This window comes from Trachymyrmex cornetzi, unplaced genomic scaffold (genome assembly GCF_001594075.2).
Source record: "Trachymyrmex cornetzi isolate Tcor2-1 unplaced genomic scaffold, Tcor1.1 scaffold21, whole genome shotgun sequence".
NCBI lineage: Eukaryota > Metazoa > Arthropoda > Insecta > Hymenoptera > Formicidae > Trachymyrmex > Trachymyrmex cornetzi.
This window is the reverse complement of record NW_017296741.1, coordinates 1,480,620-1,501,498: the sequence shown is the minus strand read 5'-3', so window position 1 is coordinate 1,501,498 and position 20,879 is coordinate 1,480,620. Positions and strand designations below refer to the sequence as shown.

Genomic DNA, 20,879 nt, shown 5'->3' with positions numbered 1-20,879 from the left:
CGCGTCGAACTTTAATCGAATTCGTCCTACGAGGAGCGTTTCGGTCAATAAATGCTCCATTAGCTGCAGTTTAAACGTGCGATTTCTCGTGGCAAAAAGGACGAAACGACGAAACTTCCCGCTACGAAACATTTGATAAAATGGTTGCGTTCTAATGGGAGATTGCCAATTACTTCGATGGTATCGTCAGTATGGCGATACATAAATGTGCTACTTTATTAACGTGTTTCTTTTCAAAAATATTGGAATTCAAATATGTCAGTATTAATGAACTTTGAGATTAATTTACTTAGATTCAAATGTCAGACGCTAATTTAAGCAAAAAAAAGGAGAGAGAGAGAGAGAGAGAGAGAGAGAGAGAAAATGTACATAATTTAAAACACGTTGCATTAATGTATTTACGACTTTTTTTCGCCGCATTTTGTTATAGTTTCTTATTTTATCCGCAATGTTACCAATTTTATGTATATCGTTGCTTTTAAACGCCCAAATATATATTACAGGGTAATCCTTTCGTCTGATAACGCAATGTTAAGCGGTGAAAATGCTTCCAGGGAAAACAAATAAAAGATAAAGACACACCTTAGAGATAACAAACGCTATATTGCCGCCTTCATTTTATATTTGTCGGTGTTAATACTGAAAGTTAATTAGTCAATAATAAAAACGCTTAACTACGGAAGTAACCTTTATTGTCTAAATAAATACGGAAATGTTTTAATAATACGCCTTTGGTCTTCTCTTATTTATGATGTTTCATCTGTGTGTGAGCGAACAAATCAACTATTAACGAATATTTTTCTTTATCGCTAATTCTTATGTTTTACGGTACTCTATATACATAATACGCGTGCTGAATAATTATGCTGACACACGTTTGTACGCAAACGATATTTTTTTTTATTTGCACATGAATTATAGAAAGCCCACCTTGCGCTTTTGCTCATCGATCCACTTCTCTATGTAATGCAATTAAAAGTAAAATGGTTGAAAATTGCGTTCAAGAATAATTATAAACTTTTATCGTTTCACTGGAGCCGTGATTGTGAATAGCGATGCGTGAACGGCATTCGTCGCCGAACGTTTTCACAACGCGTCACAGCGCGTCACATTGGAAAAATAGTTGGCGGAATGGCCGAAAATCGATCACGCATGAAAATCGAAAAGTAGAGGCACGTCCGAAACACGCGTGCTGCAGAATAAAAAGGACATCGTCCTAAACGGCCGCATGTATCGAAAAAAAAAAATGGCTCCGCAATTAGGATGTCGGGCACCAACCCTTTGTTATTTAAAATGCCTATAGTTTGGCATTCTGCTCTTTCTTTTTTATTTATTCAGTTATTCGTTCGTTGTCGACTGACGACTTTTCGTCGATCACGTACCGACATTTGCTCCTGTTCCATTTTTATCAAATCGTTTACTGTTTGACAAATTTAGCAAATATTACATGCAGCGACAATTGTTCGAATATGTTCAAACGTGCATACAAGATAATAAAAAGTCACGAATAAATCGGAAATAATATAAAAACAAAATATGATTGTAAGAAGAAAAACAAAATACGATTGCAAGAAAAATTAATTTAAAAATATAACTTTCGCGATGGTAATAGAAGAACTAATGAGAGTCTGAACTATTAGTACGTGATTAATTAGTAAATATGGAAAATAACGTTCAGGAACAAAATAGCTATGTTATTTTATTTAATGATGTTTTTTAAACAACACTGTTTTGCTTTTTTCAGATAATCCGTAAATTTGTTTTCATATATGGTTTTTTATTTAATTTTAAGAGTACATTACAATATAAATATAGCTTTTTTACGAAATGACTTTAGCATTTATATTTCATTATTTTACTCGAATGATTTATTCCAGTTTTTAACGTTACTTTTCTCTCATCAATTTGTTGATATTAACGTGCCAGTATCTCATTTAAGTAACATATTTCAAAGTTATATTGTTTATTACTGTTACTTCTCATCAATTTGTTGATATTAACGTGCCAGTATCTCATTTAAGTAACATATTTCAAAGTTATAATGTTTATTACTGTTATTTCAATTTGTTGATATTAACGTGCCAGTATCTCATTTAAGTAACATATTTCAAAGTTATATTGTTCATTACTATTATTTAGTTATATTACTATTTTTTAGAAATTAATTTATTAACAGCTCTACAATTACACAAGTTCTGCGCTCGGTGGCTGCTATTGTTATTATCATTATTATAGTTATTAATGCGATGTGCCCTCGTAACAATTATCAGTGGTGCATGTTCGCAAATTCAAAATTGCATTTATTACAGAAATTATTTATAAAGTGTGATCCACGCGCATCACATTGAAAAGGGAAGGTCGAGTAAAGGGAAAAGGAAATGCATGCCGATAAAAGCATGCAGTATTTTTGCGAATAAACGTTAAACCATTAGCACGCCTTTATGGTAGCCATTTGCTAACTGTACCTCCTCCCCTCCATTCCCTATTTTCTCTCTCTTTCCCGTTCACTAATTTCTCTCGCCAAAATTATCACCGTTATTCACACTATTCGTGCTATTTCGCCAGTTGACAACAGAAAGCGTATTTGCGGTGAACTGAATATTCCTCCATGAGATGATAAACGCAGAAAACGGACGCGTGCTCGTGTTTGTACCTATACATTTTCATATGTACGTATTTATTTAAATAAATATTTTCCTTTGCGAACGTTGCATGTTGTGTTTGGGATATTCAAACAGAATTTCTGTTCGCAGTATTAATTCTAAATTAGTTCGAAATCTCCGGATTTAATATCCGAAATTAAATCTTCTTTTTAATTCCGTAGAAAGGGATAACATAAAAGTAACGATCGAAATAACGTAAAATAACAGATGTTTATTCAACTTTTAAGACAAATTTTTTTAAATATTCTAAATACATTGTGAATTATAATAGACACTATCTTGCACCGAACTTGTTAACCGTATACTTCATTGTATATAAATTTTCTGTTTAGTATTCATGAACGTTGAGTTCTTAAGCATCTGCAATTAATCACATGAAATTACGCAAATTGTTTACAATTCGTGCATTATAAGAGGAGAAAATGGTGGAAAGCGGTTTACCTGACTATCGATCGATTTCTCGATTCCCAACAATGCAATTCCCGAGCTGACACCTTTCGATTCTCCATGATACGATTGACTCGTTATCGTAGCGTTATTGGCGAGCGAACAAAAGGGCGTCGATGAAAGGTGCCGCGACGCCGTACAGGCCACGAAGAACAATGGCGGAAGTCGAAGAGAAAGCCAGAGAGAAAAAAGGTCGGGAAAACTCAATAGCGACAGACGAGATCAAGATCGCGCGTTGGCGTCAATTTTCTTTTATTTCGAATAGAACAAAATCTTGATAAAATTATAAAATTACCACATGTGATATAGTTGTATTAATTCCTTGCATATTAACTTTTATAATTTATATGTCAATAATAGTCATTTTTTATTTAATCCTTTAATGCCGCACTATGGGAACAATACACTTGGGCATACCTAACTCAATTCGATTATTTATAATTTTCATAATAATAAACATATTGTAAACAATTTTTTTCAATCAAAACGTCAGACACCGAGCATATGTATGTATCTTTATTAATAAAATAACTAAGTATAAAAGCCTTTGCGATATGAGTTAGATCTTAATTAATGCTTGAATATATGTGAATTTTATGTCATATCCAATTCTGCAAACAGTGCAAACTATGCGCCGAAATATGAGTATTTTCAATTTTGAAATGCAACCCTAAACACAACTGACTTAGTTATATTAACAAATAAATTATTCGATTTTTAAGGTGCTTATTATAACATCAAATTATTAATATCCTTTTGAGATGCTTGTTAACATATTATTAAATTGGCTGTTAATTTAATTTGTGATATTACTATCCTAATTCAGTTTAGGATTACGTTTCAAGACTGAAAATATTTCGACGCGTAATTTATATAATTGGACATGTACATAAAATTCACACCGATATATGCAAACCAGCTCATACCGTATAGATGTTCATTACAGTTGTATATTCACATCGCGATCTTTATGACACTTTGATTGATAAAAAAGTTATAAGCAATAAAAAAAGCATCGAAAAAACATTGGAAAAAGAAAAAGGTGTTTAAGGATTAAGATTTTGAGAATCTAAGTATATGGACAAAGAACTGTAGTAATGTGTGAAATCTATAGTTAACTTAAATTCTAATAATAGGAGTCTTTTAGTCTTAGAAAAAAAGTGACAAAATGTGTATTTTTCTAAATAAGATCGTACAACAATGAATATTAATCCTAATTTTAGATAATGTGAGGAATTAATGATGCAATTTGATAGCGTTAAGGCGATATGGAAAGCCAACTGAGTATCGTTGAAGAGAGATCGCAATTACCGCAGCTTAATTAACTTCCGGCGCAACATTAGCGAATCTTGAGGGCGATTAATCGATATTCAATTTCGCATGACGCGCATCGTCTGGCCGTGACATCGTGATCTTCGATCCGTTCATGGAATGATATTGTAAGGATGATAATGACAGCAGCAATGATGATGACGATAATGATAATAATCGTTGTGTAAAATGGTATATCTGATGAATTGATGCGTTAGAATTAAACAAAGGACTATATGGAGTCATCATAACGGCATAACCGATGCATGAAAATCTTACGGTTTCATGATTATTAAAGTAAATTGCAATAATATAATGCAAATGTAGTATTAATGTAGTGTAATGCAGTGTATGAAGATGTGCAGAATGAGATGATAATTGTGCAAATGCATTTCATAATATAATGCAAAATATATCATAATATATTCAAAATTTATCACAATATAATTCAAAATTTAATTTTAGCTGCAATTTAATACTTTTAATCCAATATACACTTGACTATTTGGCTGTTTTCATTATTTGCGAAGTCAATTTATGACTTCACGTTTTTCCTTGATTCTCATGTTTTAAGAAAAGCATTGTCTCGTTATCGTAACCGTTATCGGACAAAAGAACAGCCGAGAAAAATCTTGACAAAGGATGACAGATACAAGAGATCAAAGCGACATGGAACCGGAAATAAGAATCTGAACGGAATAAAAAAAATTGCTTCCTAATTGAATTTTTCTCTATTTTAGTTCTTTGTTCAATATTCATTTATAATTAAACTATCCTCTTTTCTATTTGAGGATATAAAATATATCGTTTGATCTAATAATTTAATAAAGATTTTGTTAAATAAATATTAAATTATACATTTTTTGATATATTTAATATAACAAGTGACCGTTATTAGTATATATATAAATTACTTTAAATTTAAAATATTAGATCGATAACGGAAAGAATGGCGCATTACAAGATGATCGTATATATTACAAAGTTGATGTTAGAGTTTATAATCTATTTATATAATTACAATTCTCTCTTGGAATTTTCGAATACACTTTATTCACCTACTTATTCACTTTTGCGAAATTTTGCTTGTTTTTGCAATACGCCAAATTACGTAGCGCCGAACACACTGAACTCATTCCGTAGGTGCGACGTTCCGGATAATTCGAGTCCGGGAGAGAAAGGAATTCTTTTCAGAGTCCCTTTCAAGAATTTCAATAAAAGCTCCAGCAGTCCGTTGACCGCTACTACATTTTGATATTACCCTTGCAATAACTAGGTGTCCAATGACACAAGACGATATCTGTTTTCTGTTTTCTCTTATCACATCCTTTGTTTGAGTATATGAAGGTAACTGGATTTTATATGGTCTATATCTAAGTTTTGTGATATTTAAAAAAAATTTTTTTGCTGACAATGAATCCAAAATTAAAAACTGATGGTCAGATATTCAAAAGAAGAAACATTTCTAAACATTAAAACAATATATGACATTTTCAAATATTTACATGAGTGCAATGGAGATTTTAAGAAAAAGTAACGCTTAGCCCTCTAAACAAAATTACGTTGCAACAACATTTTTATAACGTGCGTTATAAAAACCATGCAACGTTTTGCGTTTTGTCGCATAAACGTTTTGATAACATCCCAGGGACCAGAAATGTCCTAAGTCGATTACTTTACATATGTGACGTCACATTTGCAACGTTTCTGCGACATTTGTAAAATTTGCCTGCGATATTAGGGACGTTGTAGTTTTAGTTCCAGAAATATTTCTGTAACGTTTCAGGAACAAGAAATGATTCGCTTGATTTACGTTTAATTTACAACTCAAATTGTAACATTTTTGTAACGTGAATTTGGACAGTTTAAACTTTTGTTTAAAGCAATTTTAAAATTTACTTGAAAAAATATATAAAAGAAAGTTTTTCTTCAAGATAATGTTGTAATTGTAAAATAATTTTCTAACTTTCTAGGCGAGCCCTCTTTATTCATAAGGAAACTTAATTGTCTTAAAAAATCATTTCCGTTAATAAATCAAACTAATCAAGACTCCTTACAAATCAAAGAATTGGAAAGAGTAAGGGGAAGGTTAAAAATAAAAAATCATTTCATTAGAACAGAAATTAAAATTTTATAATGTGCCTTTTATTCATGGATGGATTTTAATTACGAGAAAAGGTGACACCGCTTCTTCCATCTAGTAGCGGGACTGCGTACTATTCATGGGTGGCGAAATGAATAAACAGGACTTCAGAAATATTGTATATATAACATCCAGGCAATGTTTTTATAAGTTGTAAAGAAAATATTTTACACAAAACGTTATTTTCACGTCACGAAACGTTTCTTTTATGATCTTCAAAAAAGCATATTTAAGGCGAAAATGCAACGTTTTTGACACGTCCCATGAAATAACACAAATAAAATGTTACTTGTGAATGTTTACTTTTTATAAATCTATATACATATAAAACGTCACAAATTTGCTAAGTACAGCCAAAATATAACATTCTCTGAGGATTCCATGTTTAGCAATCATATTGGATCATATTTTTCCCTCTTTTTCATAAACAAAATATCAAAAAAACAAATAATAAAATGACCCAATATACTGACATGTTTTGTTGACATGTAAGAATATATAAAAAACTATTTTTCGAATAATTTACTTATCTACTTATTTCCATGATGTTTAGTAGATGAATTGGAATTCATAGTCTGAATAACAAAAGTATCAAAAAAATATTATAATCAGTGTGTGTATATTCAGTATGCCTAAGTTGGCCATATTGGTTCTATCTTACGAAGAGTTTATCTTCTCTTTGGTTATAAATAAAACGTGATATAATATAAACTAAAATATAAACTAAATGCAGTGTTGTAAATGAGAAGAGCTACAAAATAAAGTACGAAAATTAATAATAACTATAATCTATTGAGAATTATAGAACGCAATGACTTGTCTATAAAATATTACACCACGATCACGACTTTTTGCATTTTGTTTTACTGACAATAATAATAAGAACAAAAACGGAACAATAAACTGCTGATACAATCGAGACAACTTGTTTATACCCCTTTTTATCAATGTAGTTTAGTTTTAATCTCCGTTTAATTAATTCTCCATCTTTTTCTAGTTCTAAGAATGAAGTTGAATCAAAGTTAATCTACATTGGTTGAAACGAGCATCACTAATGCTATCTGTTAAATTTACTGTGTAATTCCTACAACACAGCGAGTAAATTACATTGGGTGTACTAAGCCGTACAAGGTCCAGTTATTTAAAGATCAATGTGCTTGCTTTGCCATTCTCTTCTTAATTATTTTTCCGTCCGATATCACACAAGGGAACTCTTCGTTCAAGCGAGCCAATCGAATGAAGAGAATAGCTTCTCAATGATCGATAGTAGTCAACATCAGGAAGGCGACTCAACATCAGGATAATCCCCTCGCGTGCCCCGCATGAGAAGGCCAGGGACACGCGCACGGTCCGACGATCACGTGGGTGGTCCGAGGCACTCGATAATCGTGTAATTGAACGCTAACGATGCTGAAATGTTGATAGAATCCGCTCGACTGCTCCACAAATATGCTCTTCGGTGTTTCACCGGCGGCGGCAGCAGACAAGCCCTGTTTGTGCGGGGCTCTCTTGTGTACCGCGCTGCCAGACGAAGGTTACCGAGCGCGCACAATGAACGAGTGCTCTGAATGGGTCGCGCCATGCCGAACCGCTTCAAATCAACCAGATCGGACCACGGCTTAGCCATGGAGAATTTTCCCAACGTTGATTTAGTATTCGCGCTTGATTAAGCGCGTCGCTCGCACGACGAGCGCTGCTTCCGCCGCGAGCGTTTCGCGCGCATTCGGGCGTTCAGCGAGAGTACCGACTACTCCGCAGACGGTGAGCTTTTATTTATAAGGAAATCTCGCGCGCGAATGGTTCCCACCGCTAATTAAAGCAGGTTTTGTAAAATAAGTCAATTTTCAGGAGTATACCTTTTAACAATTTATAAACATCTTTTCGAGACAATTTTCTGTCGGCGATAAAAAATTCTTCTCTCCGTTCCTTTTTTCAATTTCAAGAAGCGAGGATCTCATATTCTTTCCGGAAGAATGATAATTTAAAAAAATTTGTTCATTGAAACGAAAATCGGTGTAAATTTAACATGCGGTGCCCATATAATTTTCACTGTGTGATGAAATATAACACCAACATGATATGGATTTAACACCATGGGTTTTGTTGACATAAACACCAGAGGTATAAATATATAAATCCATATCATAATGGTGTTAATATTAAACACCAACACGGTGAGAATTATATAGACACTGTAAATTGAATTCACACCGGTATTTTTTAGAGTATACCTAGTTTTTATCGACGATTCTTTCGAAAGACAGGTCGTGATATATTTGTATTATTAGAGATCCAGCTGAAAATATGCACTACAAAACGGCCACGGCGGTGTGAAGAACGTTAATATTGGTCGAAAAATTTCGGTGATATTGCGGAAATTGCAGTCAGAGAGATGGCGGTACAATCCGGAATTAGTCCGAGGAGAGGTAAAACACTTGGCGGAATAAAAAGAACGTGCCAGTTCCCGGGCTAAACCGCCGGAACCGGCAGAACGTACAGCGAAATGGAGTCAGCCGGGAACGACGATGGCGGATTAGCCCGCAGGCACGTGCTGCGGACACCATTCTCCACTTCGCTTGAGTGCTCGAAAATCACGTTCGCGCTGAACTCAGCTCGAAAACAGACTACGGCGATATTCGCGCGAATCGCGCCCGCGTCTCGATTCCTGTTGTCTCTTCCAGTGCGGACGAGTCCGCCCTTTGTCGTCCACCACTCTTCGGCTCGTTCGTGCACTGCAGAGAAAGAGAGAGAGGGAGGGAGGGTTTTTAGAGAGAGAGGGGGGGGGGGAGAGAGAGAGAGAGAGAGAGAGAGAGAGAGAGAGGGAGAGAGAGAGATCCACCCTTTCGGTGATCGCGCTATCCCCGTTCTCTCTTCCAGAGGACTCTTGCGCTCGGTCGTTACCTTCGCGATCCGATGGCCCTTCGGGGATTTGCGGGAACGTATGGGTGATACCGGTAGACTATACGGTACCGTAGTAAAACTTGTTCTATCCGCATATAGTAAAGTAGCGAAAAATAAACTACGAGTTATTAAACATCACTATACTCTGCCATATTCGGTACGTTCTCTTTTTACACGAGCGTACGCGGATGTATTATACAGTCTATGGATTCATTATGACGAATAGAACAAAGGATGGTAAGGTATAACAAGAGGATTTATTAACAAGGATTATAAGAGACCTTAGTGCAAGACAATAGCGTTTCCTGGGAAATCTCGTTTTCAATTCTCCAACTATCGTTTTCTCGTAACGAGACATGTGCCGCCCACTGTGTTACTATCAATACGGTCTGCATATTTTTCATATTCTCCGTACCAGCGGGATGGTAAGGAAAATCGATGTACGTAAAATAAAATAGTATATTTTTATTAGAAAAAAGGGGAGATGACTTTTATATCTGGGAAACGGCTGCACCCAGAATAAAATTATGCTGACTGTGAGATGATCCCCCTTCTCACTTCATTTCCTGCCAGGAGTACAATAATCAGAAATGTAATTTTTTTTTCATTGGTTTCAGAAATAATGACGAGATTAAAACGAAGCACCGCCATACCACTGTTTGTTCCAACTCCGAACATGGAACTATAGCGGCTTTGAACATTCACGTGAATTACATTGGTATATTAACTATACGCATGTCAGTAATCAATGTTTAACACGTGGGCGAGAGAGAGGATGGGGGTTTACCAAGTTACGCCGCGGTTTGCGGTGCACCAAGGGCTATCGTGCACCACATTCAGATGCGCATATACACGAGCGATATATAGCTTGTTCTAACATAATATTATCGAATTCTCGATCGCGCGATCTACTATCCTTAGTTTTGCATAATTATAACAAATTAGGAGTGTTCTCTGTTCAAAGCAATAATTTTAGCAGTCAAAGGAAGTTAATAAAGGAGAAAAACAAGTTTATTAGTTTATGCATGAAATTATATGTAAATAACGCAAATAGATTGAAATTTATTTATACCTTAAATCGATTTTAAAGTTTGAATTTTGTTTTGGTAAAATGTCATTTACAATCTCTTTCATGATAATAAATATAAAATTAGCGCATATGTCATTTTCCCGCACGACCGATCATAAAATAATGATATGATTGTCGTATAACAAAATCGCATGCATATAATATTAATAATAAATATATTATTAATAAATGAGTTATATTACAAAATTAATATTCAATTAACTGCAATGCAGTTAATTTTTATTAAAATAAACTTTGTTGATTTTATGTAATAATTTATGTAATATGCATATAGATACATAAAAGGAATTGATGCATAAAGGTAACTGTTTCATGCATTTTGCTCATTTGGAAAGCACCTAAATGTCGAAGTGAAAAAATATCGGCCGACTGCGCTTAATAAAGTAGGCGACAATTTTTAAAACGCGCGATAATATACCAGCAGGATACCTCTGCAGGATAATGGTGCGTGCCGGCGACGTTAATTACGCTCCTGCGGCGTTTGCAAGTATAATTTTCGAGTGTCGACACGCACACGCGTGCGAGAGCGTGTTCCTATGCAGATTTATATTCCGCGGACGCAGAATAATAAGAACTCTTCCTCATTCCGGATCGATTCGCGACCCGACCTCAACATCGATTCTTTCTACTAAAAGCATGACATACGAGAAAAAACTCTTTAAATACAAAATTTAACGTAAAAATATACTAAATATGTTTTAAATTTTTATAAATTTACATTTTAAGAATAATAATAATTTTAGAGGAAAGAAGTAATTTGTATTTTCTATTTGTAAAATGTTCCAATTTTCTATTAATAAAATACATAAGCTTTATAAATATATATTTCACGATTCTATGTTAATATCTTTTTGGAAAAATTTAAATCGCAATAAGTTTGCATAATAATAATAACTTTGTATAATATGCAATTAATAAGTAATATGCATATAAATAATGTATATAATACGTGAATTATAGAAAATTCTTGTAGAACGCAGTATTTAAATATCATACCTCACTTTTCCACCGTAACTTTTTCGGTATAAGAATTAAAATACCCAACGGAGAGGTAGAGATCAAGTTTTTTAAATTAGAATTTCTGAGGAGTGCAGCATTTAGTATTGGAGCATTTAACAAAATTTAAGAAGTAGATTATCCGTATATTTAGAAATCTGAGAATGTAACGCAAAGCAAAGAATACCAAATGGATCCCGAGTGTAGGAAGTAGAAGCTGGAGTAGAAACTACAACTGCAAGGAGGAACAGAGTCGTGAATGTCCGCACTTAATAGGAGGATATTAGCGAAATAAAATTTTTTGAGTTACATTTAATCTCGACAATAACTAGCGTTGTTTGGCCGATTGCATCGGCTGTAAATGAGCGCGGGGCGGGTATAATGCGCTTGGCCCCGGAACGACCCGAACTAGGGAAGCACATTAATATACCTAATGGTACTCCGGAACTTGGCTCCAACCAACCCCCGAGACAAAACTCCCTTAATTGTGCCACTTCCGTTCGAGCGAAAATTTAGCTGGTAATCGCGTTCACCTGCCGAGATTATTAACCAGCGCCTGACGCGATGCGTCTATTGATAGATAATGTTAAAAAGTAACGTATCATTTGAATAATGTAGAGTAAATGCTATCGCTCATCTACACCTATGCACGTGCATATGTATGTGTATTTGCACGTAAATATGTACATATTGAAAGAGAAAATTACCTCACGTAAAATAATAAAATATTTATTGATATATTTAAATTTCCAAAATTAAATCCCTAATAGTATCGTCTAGACATTTAATTTTTAAATTATTACATCTTTTTGGATCTATATATATATATATAAATAAGTTTTACGAGTTTTTATATTTTTTCATTTCTTTAAAAAAAAAGTTATAAACTCCAGATTAAAAAATTTCTTAATCAGATAGATATGTTCTTGATAACATCTAAAAGCATTTTATCTTCATGCATCCAATTATAGAAGGATTCAAATGTGCTAGGATTTACAAAGAGCTCGTAAGTTCGCAAGCTCGCGAACTTCCAAAAATCTAAAGATTCCAAAATCAAAGGATTTACATGTTACATTATAAACTTGATCTCTATTAAATTCAAGGATTTAAAGTTCAGAAATGTAGAGATCTAAAAGCGCGAGTCTTTCCAAGAATTGAGATGTATGCAAAATTAACGAACGATGTCGTTTCTGCTTTATGAAGAAAAAGAAATCATATTGACTCATAAGAAAAGTATCGCCCACTGCCAATCAATGCGTGTCACTCCCACGGCACCATTTAACCAGTAACCCCCAACTCCTCGTCTGTCTTCATCATTTATTCTCCGAGGGTGGCGTAATAAAGCTCGGCAGATATCAAGCCCGATAGAAGTCGGCGTAGCTGCAAAACGATCTCCGTGACTCGCTTATCCGGCCTTGTATGTAAATGTTGACATGTTTTCTGAAGCTGGAAACACATACATGCATACACGCACATACTTACACACACGGTGACACACCTGCGCGCATGCCGCAAAAGGAAAGTCGTGTTATCTCATGTAAATCTTCACGGTAGCGCGATAAGCGTGAATTTCACCGCTCGCTTATTAATATTTATGTCCGGCGTTAAAGGGGTTGGCGAGGGCGAGCTAACGTCTACAGGCCACTTCAAAAGCTCCCGACTACATTTTCTTATTCATTTTCTTAATAGAACGATTACGACGCATTTGCTGAAATCTTGGATTCTCTCTCATGTCTCTTGAATTGTTAAATCTTTGGGCTACCAATATAAAACAAGTATTAAGTGTATTTAAATTTATAAGATAAAAGAAAGAACTCTGGTTAACTGAATGGATCGAGATATTTAGAAATTAGACAAAAGAGACAAAAAGCTTGTTTATGATTATTAAAACTAAATATCTTTATAAATCCAAGTTAAAATATAAATTTATTGCTATCTGTTAAAAATTGAAATTTAAATAAAAACATCTAACAATAAAATGTAATTCAGTCACTTTTATATTACTCTCAAATTTAGAAACACTAAAAATTAATTTAAAAATCTGATAATCTGAAAATTGAAAAATTCGAGACATTTAATAATCTCTGTTATGCATCAATATAAATTAGATATAGATTATATATATTTCCGCAATTAGTGAAATAAAGATAATAAAAGAACGCTCATAATTCTCTGTCGATGTCAATACAAACCGCAATAAAATAAAATATCTTGAATAACGCAGCGTAATTGTGTACATGTTTAATTTGCAAATAATTATTCCGGTCATTCGTCTGACTGAGAAATACATGAAACTATTTTGAGCCGCAGGAGGAAGTCTCGTACTACAAAATACACTGTGTTACTATGCACCCTGCTGCAACAAGCAAACCTAATTTACACAAACCGCAGGAAATGAACGCACGAAGGAGATGAAAGAGAGAGGAAAAGGAGGAAGGACACGTTAAGACTGTATTTCCATTTGCAGAGATAATGCCGTTCCTTTATCTCGATTTTTCGGCGCTGAATTAAATATTGTACGCTTGCGATACATATATCAGTAAATCCCTACATAATAACAAAACTGTTATAAATAACATATATGTTATAAATAACAGTTTTGTTATTATGTAGGGATTTACTGATATATATTATTTATAACAGTTTCGTTATTATGTAGGGATTTACTGATATATGTTATTTATAACGGTTTCGTTATTATGTAGGGATTTACTGATATATGTATTGCTTCGTAAATATATTAAGGTGGTTCTTTAGTAAAGTACCGAAAATTTAGGGTACCTCACCAGAGTCCAACCAAAATTACAAACAAGTATCTGCATAATTTGGATAAAATATTAAAACTACGTGGATATATTTTAATGAAATACTATGGAACATACTATATTAAATCAAGAGCTGCATCCTCATCGAACGAAAACAAGATGAGATTATGTTTACTTTTCGAAGTTAAATTTATACGCAAGTTTATGCACATAAATATCTCTCCAGAATTGGCCGTTGACCTATTACTTTTTTGTGATTATTAAAATTGTAATTTAATTTATTATATATATATAACCTCTTTGTTGAGAAAAATCTATGGTAAGATTTGTGTGCAGTTAATCAAAGAAGCGTCTGCGAGCCTTATCTGTCACTAAGTTATACGTGAGAAGAGTTATATTTTCAATATTTATTTTCTCTTTTATTTCATCGTTAACCTACCGTAGAATTTTGCAAAATTAGACTTTCTATGGTAACTCGATTTACTAAAGAACCACCTTAAAGTATTTATTAATTACTATTTATCAACTTTTATCAATCTTTTTAGGGCATTTTAAATTTATTTTCATGCGTGGCATACGAACAGAATAAAATTAATAAATAATATTTAATATTAATCTAATAATTGAAATTAACAAATATATTGACGCATCAGATATTATTAAATTATATAAAGTTAAAACTAATTAAATGGATGAAATAAGAAAAGACGAAAGCGATATAAAACTTCATTTTTTCCAACTAATTTTACGTGAAATTTTCTCGGCGTATAACTTAATAATCCGAACACGCGCGCGCATCAATTAAACTTTCCACAATTACGACAAACGATAGCCTGCTTTTAAATATTCGCTAAACAAAAGAGAAAGGCGAAATACGAAATATCCAAAAATCTATAATTGAAAAGCAGTATAATGAATAAATAAACAAAGCGCATGGAAACTGATAGATGCATATCAAAATAAACAGACGTAACTAACTAAATTTGACAGGGACGAAAAAAACATGGGTTGTTAAAACTTCGCGGCGCTTGCCGCATGATTCGCTAAAAATCTGCAATCACGTGATCTCGATGGGGGAGTGCGGGAAGAGGATTAACGGACGAACAATGAACGGGCGATCCTGCTTGAATGGCGTGCTGAAGCGCACTCGAAACCGAGCCGAACAATTCACGCGTAATTCTCGTAACTGCGATATTCGCGTTTCACTGCGATTTCCGTCTCGACGAGGTCGGATTTGGCTTTCCTACCCGTTTCAAAGATCTTACTCAAGGCACTCAGCACGATTCGAATCGTGGGAAATTCGATTCATACATTTTGCAAAATAATAAACGTCTATTCTACATTTCGTCTCCTTTTATAACATATAATTATTAAATTGTCATGTTATTATATTACTGAAAGGAGACTACAAAGATGGATATAATTTTGGTGACGACGTGTGATCCGTATAATTCTAATCTCTCAACACGCATGATATTTTATATATGACGCAACCAAAGAGAAACAATACCGCCTCTAAATACCGTGCACAGAGTTTTTACGTTAATTATTTAAAAGAAGATTTTACCAAGTTATATGCGCTGCGGGATGTAGAGAGAATTAGATCATTAATCCTGTGATAATATAGTAACGTGGAAAAAAAATAAAAGGAGGTTCACAATCTATGTTTATAATGTCATCTCAACTCTGTGGAACACCCGGTACACGTTGCATTAAGCGCTGTGCGACGCTACTCCGCGACTAATTGGGAGCGGTTAATGAGGTGACGCATTTTTATTGTTCTTCCGGCTTGTTAAGCGACCTGTTTGCTTCCGTAACACGTACGCCGGGAGCCCCGGGAAGGCGCAGGGATAGCTGGGAATCCCGCGGATATCCTGAAATTGTCCCGAATACCCTGTGCGAATCCCGGAAACGCCGGCGGAATATTTTTCGCGGCTTTGCCGACCCGGCGGATTATCGACATCGGTGCTATACACGTGCGTTTATTCGCACACGCGTCTCCGTTTAAATAAACGGGCTCTAGTGAATTCATAATTAAATCGGCTTGATAAATAGAAATAAATGGGCGACAAGACGGTGACGTTATCAACGCCGAACGATATATACATGCTTTAGCTCATAAAATATTACGCAGAGGATGAATCTTACACAGAAAATGAATTAACTCACCGAATAATATTTTCGAATGAATTAAGTTGAAAAGTTAAATTGAAAGACATACTGCGTGGCGCGGTTATTATATTCTTTCAAAATACGAAGAATATGCGTTTCGCTTCAAAATATTAAATATTTTCTTATAAAACACAAATAAAAATGCCTAATCTGTCAAAGTGGGTCTTGGACAAATTGCGCGTCGATTGTTTGAACTGGAAATTGTGAAATTTATAAAAAAAATATTATTAGACAACAAGATCCATTTTAACCGAATAAGCGTTTTAAAATTGAAATAAATATCGTTTTTGAGTTTTCCAAGATATTTTAATGCAATACACCAAATAACAAACACGTAGCTGTAAAAATTTTTTTTAATGCAAACATTTGTCAAGTTAAAAATATATCGAAATAATAGTCTAATAAATGGGCATGAACGCGAAGCTTGATTGGTTTTTATGTTGAGCTAAATGATCTGTTTGTTGAAACTGAATTGCCATTTTCGTCTCTGAATGGCATGCAATTTTGAATGTTATTTCAATCACCCTTTTAATATAGGGGTTCAGCTTGCCGATTTACATGTATGTGTAATTGATATTTTCTACTTTTGTGAGCCGGCCTCTCATTTCCGCATAAAACTGTCTATTTACAATTCGCCCTATTTTGTCCTAACATTATTATAAAAATCGGTCAACACATATATCCGTGTATAATAAGTATGTTTCACAGAGCTGGAATAGTTGTAAATATCGAAAACGGAATGTAAATTCACAGAGAGTTGAGACTTTATTGTTAGAATATTTCATGTTGGTAATGAAAAATTTGCGAAACAAGATGTATAATCAGATTTTGCTAGAAAAGACCAGCGCACGGATGAGCATTCGTCAGTTATATTTATAAACAGAAAGGTATGCTTAATAGCAGTTTGTATAAATATTCCATAAGCTATGTTATTTATTTAAAAATGGTTTCAATGCATTGTATCTCCTTTGAACTAAAAAAAAAATTAAAAAATCTCAAACATGATTAATGTGTAGCACAAAATGCCTGAATTTCGATTTACAAAAGCACTATGATTATTTTTGCAATTTTGCATATTGCATTTTAACGGATAAAATTTAAACTGAATCGAAATTACAATACACACATTTAAAAAATTATTTTTTAATTTGTGGTGTTTTCGAAGACAAGTTGGGAGATATATATCGTGCACGATAAAAATAATAAGTAAAGCAAAACATAGAATGAATTTCAGTATTGTGCGCATTCTGCGTTCTCCGCATTCTCTGTCTTCGGTTTTTTTTTACGTTAAAAGTGGCTTTTGACGCATGATATTCGGTGGGAAGACCTCGCACAGGTTGGAATTCTGGTCAGGATGAGGACGCGGGAGATTGACGGCTGCATTAAAAGGGCGACAGGCGAAGGATCTGAAAAATCCAACGCGCAGATATTACTCGGCGTTCTTGAGATGTCGTATTTTTCTATCGTATTCCACGAGACTTTACGTTCCAAAATTTGATTCGATCGCACGAACGAGAGTTTATCTTAGATGTATGTCCAATATACATGTTCGACACGAGCGATTTTAACGCTGTTCTGCTACAATTTTTATAAAATTTTTTCCGTGTTTGCGGACATATGTCCAATAAAAACCTCATGTACACCATAATACACATATAGTCAATATAGTATGCATTGACGGTTTTGACCCATTTTTTACACTTTATCAAAGGTTGCCAGTCTGGCTTGATAGAACATAACATCTCTCAGGTTCCGTATTTCTTCAAAAGAAGCTATCTTGATGTTAAACCATTTCGCTACATATATATAACATATACGTGAAATGGTTAATTCATGACAGCATTCCACTCAATTTCTTGAGCTTTGACGACTCGATCCTTCTTACGAGCGTGTCTTCAATTTCAGTTTGTATATACGCAATATTTTTCTATTCATCTCAAGGATTTACACAAAATTGTACTTATTTTTTAACAACTTACAGACAAAGCAATTACGTATTATATTTACTCTGAAATTATATCTTTTTTTGATAAAAAGTGTATTTAAAAATAATAACGTTATAGAACAATATCTCTATTAATTTTAATTTTAGCAATATCTATGGAATCATTTTCATGTTTAGACTGCTAACCCTTGTTCTACGTAAATTTATGCTTACGTAGCGTTTACTGTACAAAACAAAGTTTAACTAATCTGTGAAACTGTTTCATGTTTAGTTTGTTATATCCAAAGTTTGCTTGGAAATTAATTTCAATATGATTGAATATTTTATTATTTATAAATTGATTTTAATATGAATTATATCTATTATTAATTATTTCTTCCCTTTTTCAATCAACGCAGCCTTTAAAATGTTAAAATAAACTTTAGCGTGAATTAAATATTATTTCTTCAAGATAATTTATTTTAAGATCAATTTTTTAATTAACAAGAAGCGCGCGCGCACGACGACAATTAAATTTTAGTTATGAAGTTAAGTTTAATTATGTTTAAGATTTTCGATATTTGAAGAGCGGACTTCAAAATGTGTTTTATCAAAAATTTATAATTTTTAATCAGAAAACGAGAAAAAAACCACAAGGCAATCATTCGTCTTACAGAAAATAACAATTTGCCAATCAGTAAGATGTAAAATGTTGAACAAAATTGCTAAACAATTTTTAATAATAATATTAAACAAATACATTCTATTTGTCTCTAATTAAAGTACATAACACGCATCAAGTGTCTAGATTTTTTCGATATATAAATTTGCTGAAAAAATGCTTTTTGAACATTCCAAAGTAGTTTATAATATGTGTCTTTTATTATTGAGTACTAGGCATCTCTAACTAAAAAAATGATATTTTGGACAAAATGCATTTTGAAAGTCTGCTCTTTATTTCTAGTTATATCAAAATTTGTATTATTTGTATCAAAATTTGTATTATTTGTATCAAAATTATCTTTATTGCGATCTTGAAACTTTGAAACTGTACGATGTTTTGGATGAAAATTGGCATCAATTAAATTGGCACACTCGAAAAATACCGACTTCTTTTTCTCTCCTCCAACCGGAATAGGAAAAAAGTGAAAGAAGAGATGGTGAGAGCTGGCAAAAGAAGAAAAGAGAAAATACGCGACTTAGTTCGTGAAAAGGTATCGACGTTTGCCATGACGCTATCTGTCGTGGATAATGCATCAGCTGCTAGAGAATGTCTCCACCAGTCCTTTTTTTCTCGCGGTGAAATACTTCCCGTGTTGAGCATTGTACCAGATTACTGAAAATATAGCCTCAATCAAATTCTTAATCAATGTCCGTTGAAATAAAATACGTTTCAATGATGTTATTAATGTTTCAATATAAAATTGATTATCTAAGAAGAGATAAAAATTGCATTCAGAGCTAATTTTCTTTAATTTAATATGTTCTACTAAAAATCTATTCCTTCGGTATATACGTCTCTTTTTTAAATAATTCGTGTCTGAAACATCCTATATTTTTATGTACATAACAATCCCATAAAACGTTATATAGTTTTCCATTTTCCTTGATGATTCATAGTAGTTTACTGTTATATTATTATTATCATATGGAATCGCAACACGTGACTCTTAAAATTGCCCATCAAAGCACAAGGAAACCTCTACGTGCGCAATACGATGCAATTACGGGTTTCTTTTTATTCCGTGTATGTATCTCGCGCAAGTTAACTTCCGCAAACATGCGACCGCTCGTGAATTCACGGTCACGTTCCGCGCGTAAAATACGTTCTCGGTGCTTGCGGGTTTATACATCGAGTTTAGGGTTCGTCGGCACCTTAAGGCTGGGATAAAGCGGTCCTTTGAATGAAACTCCTCTCACTGGAAGATTTATACGCGCTGTGCTGGGAAAAATCGAGTAGATAAGATAAGATGGTGCAACTACGTGCCAAAGAACACCGTGATCTACTTTGAGTAGATTGTCTGCAAATTCGTACAAATACGTGAGATAGGTTCGTAGTGCCAGGCCTTGCATACAACGTCATGTATATACCTACATAATGAATTTATAGCATATCAGTGCTTAGAAAAGCTCAATTTCTCGCAGAAATGTAATCTTCAGATAACATACGTATAAGGATATGTAAAAATATTCTTTCAATATGCAATAGATATGTAACAGGTGAAGGGACACGAGGCTGCTTCATTATTTCATAGAAGAAGTATATTTATACAGGGTGTCCCATTTTAATCTATCACCTCAAATATCTCTTGAACAGTGCATTTTAAGGAAAAATGTTTCAGACAAAAGTTTTAGGACTTTGAGGGGGACATAAAATGGTGCCATTGGTTTGATTTTGGGTGGCGTTGTCAAGGTCAGGGCAAGGTCACTTTGAATTTTTTAAATGGAACTCCCCATTTTTCATTAC

The 20,879-nt window shown here is 33.8% G+C and overlaps 1 protein-coding gene across 1 annotated transcript in view; it reads right to left on the bottom strand.

Annotated features, from left to right (window-relative positions):
- Positions 1-20,879, bottom strand: part of LOC108759859 (uncharacterized) — a 171,815-nt gene that overhangs the window by 26,218 nt on the left and 124,718 nt on the right. The window lies entirely within an intron of this gene.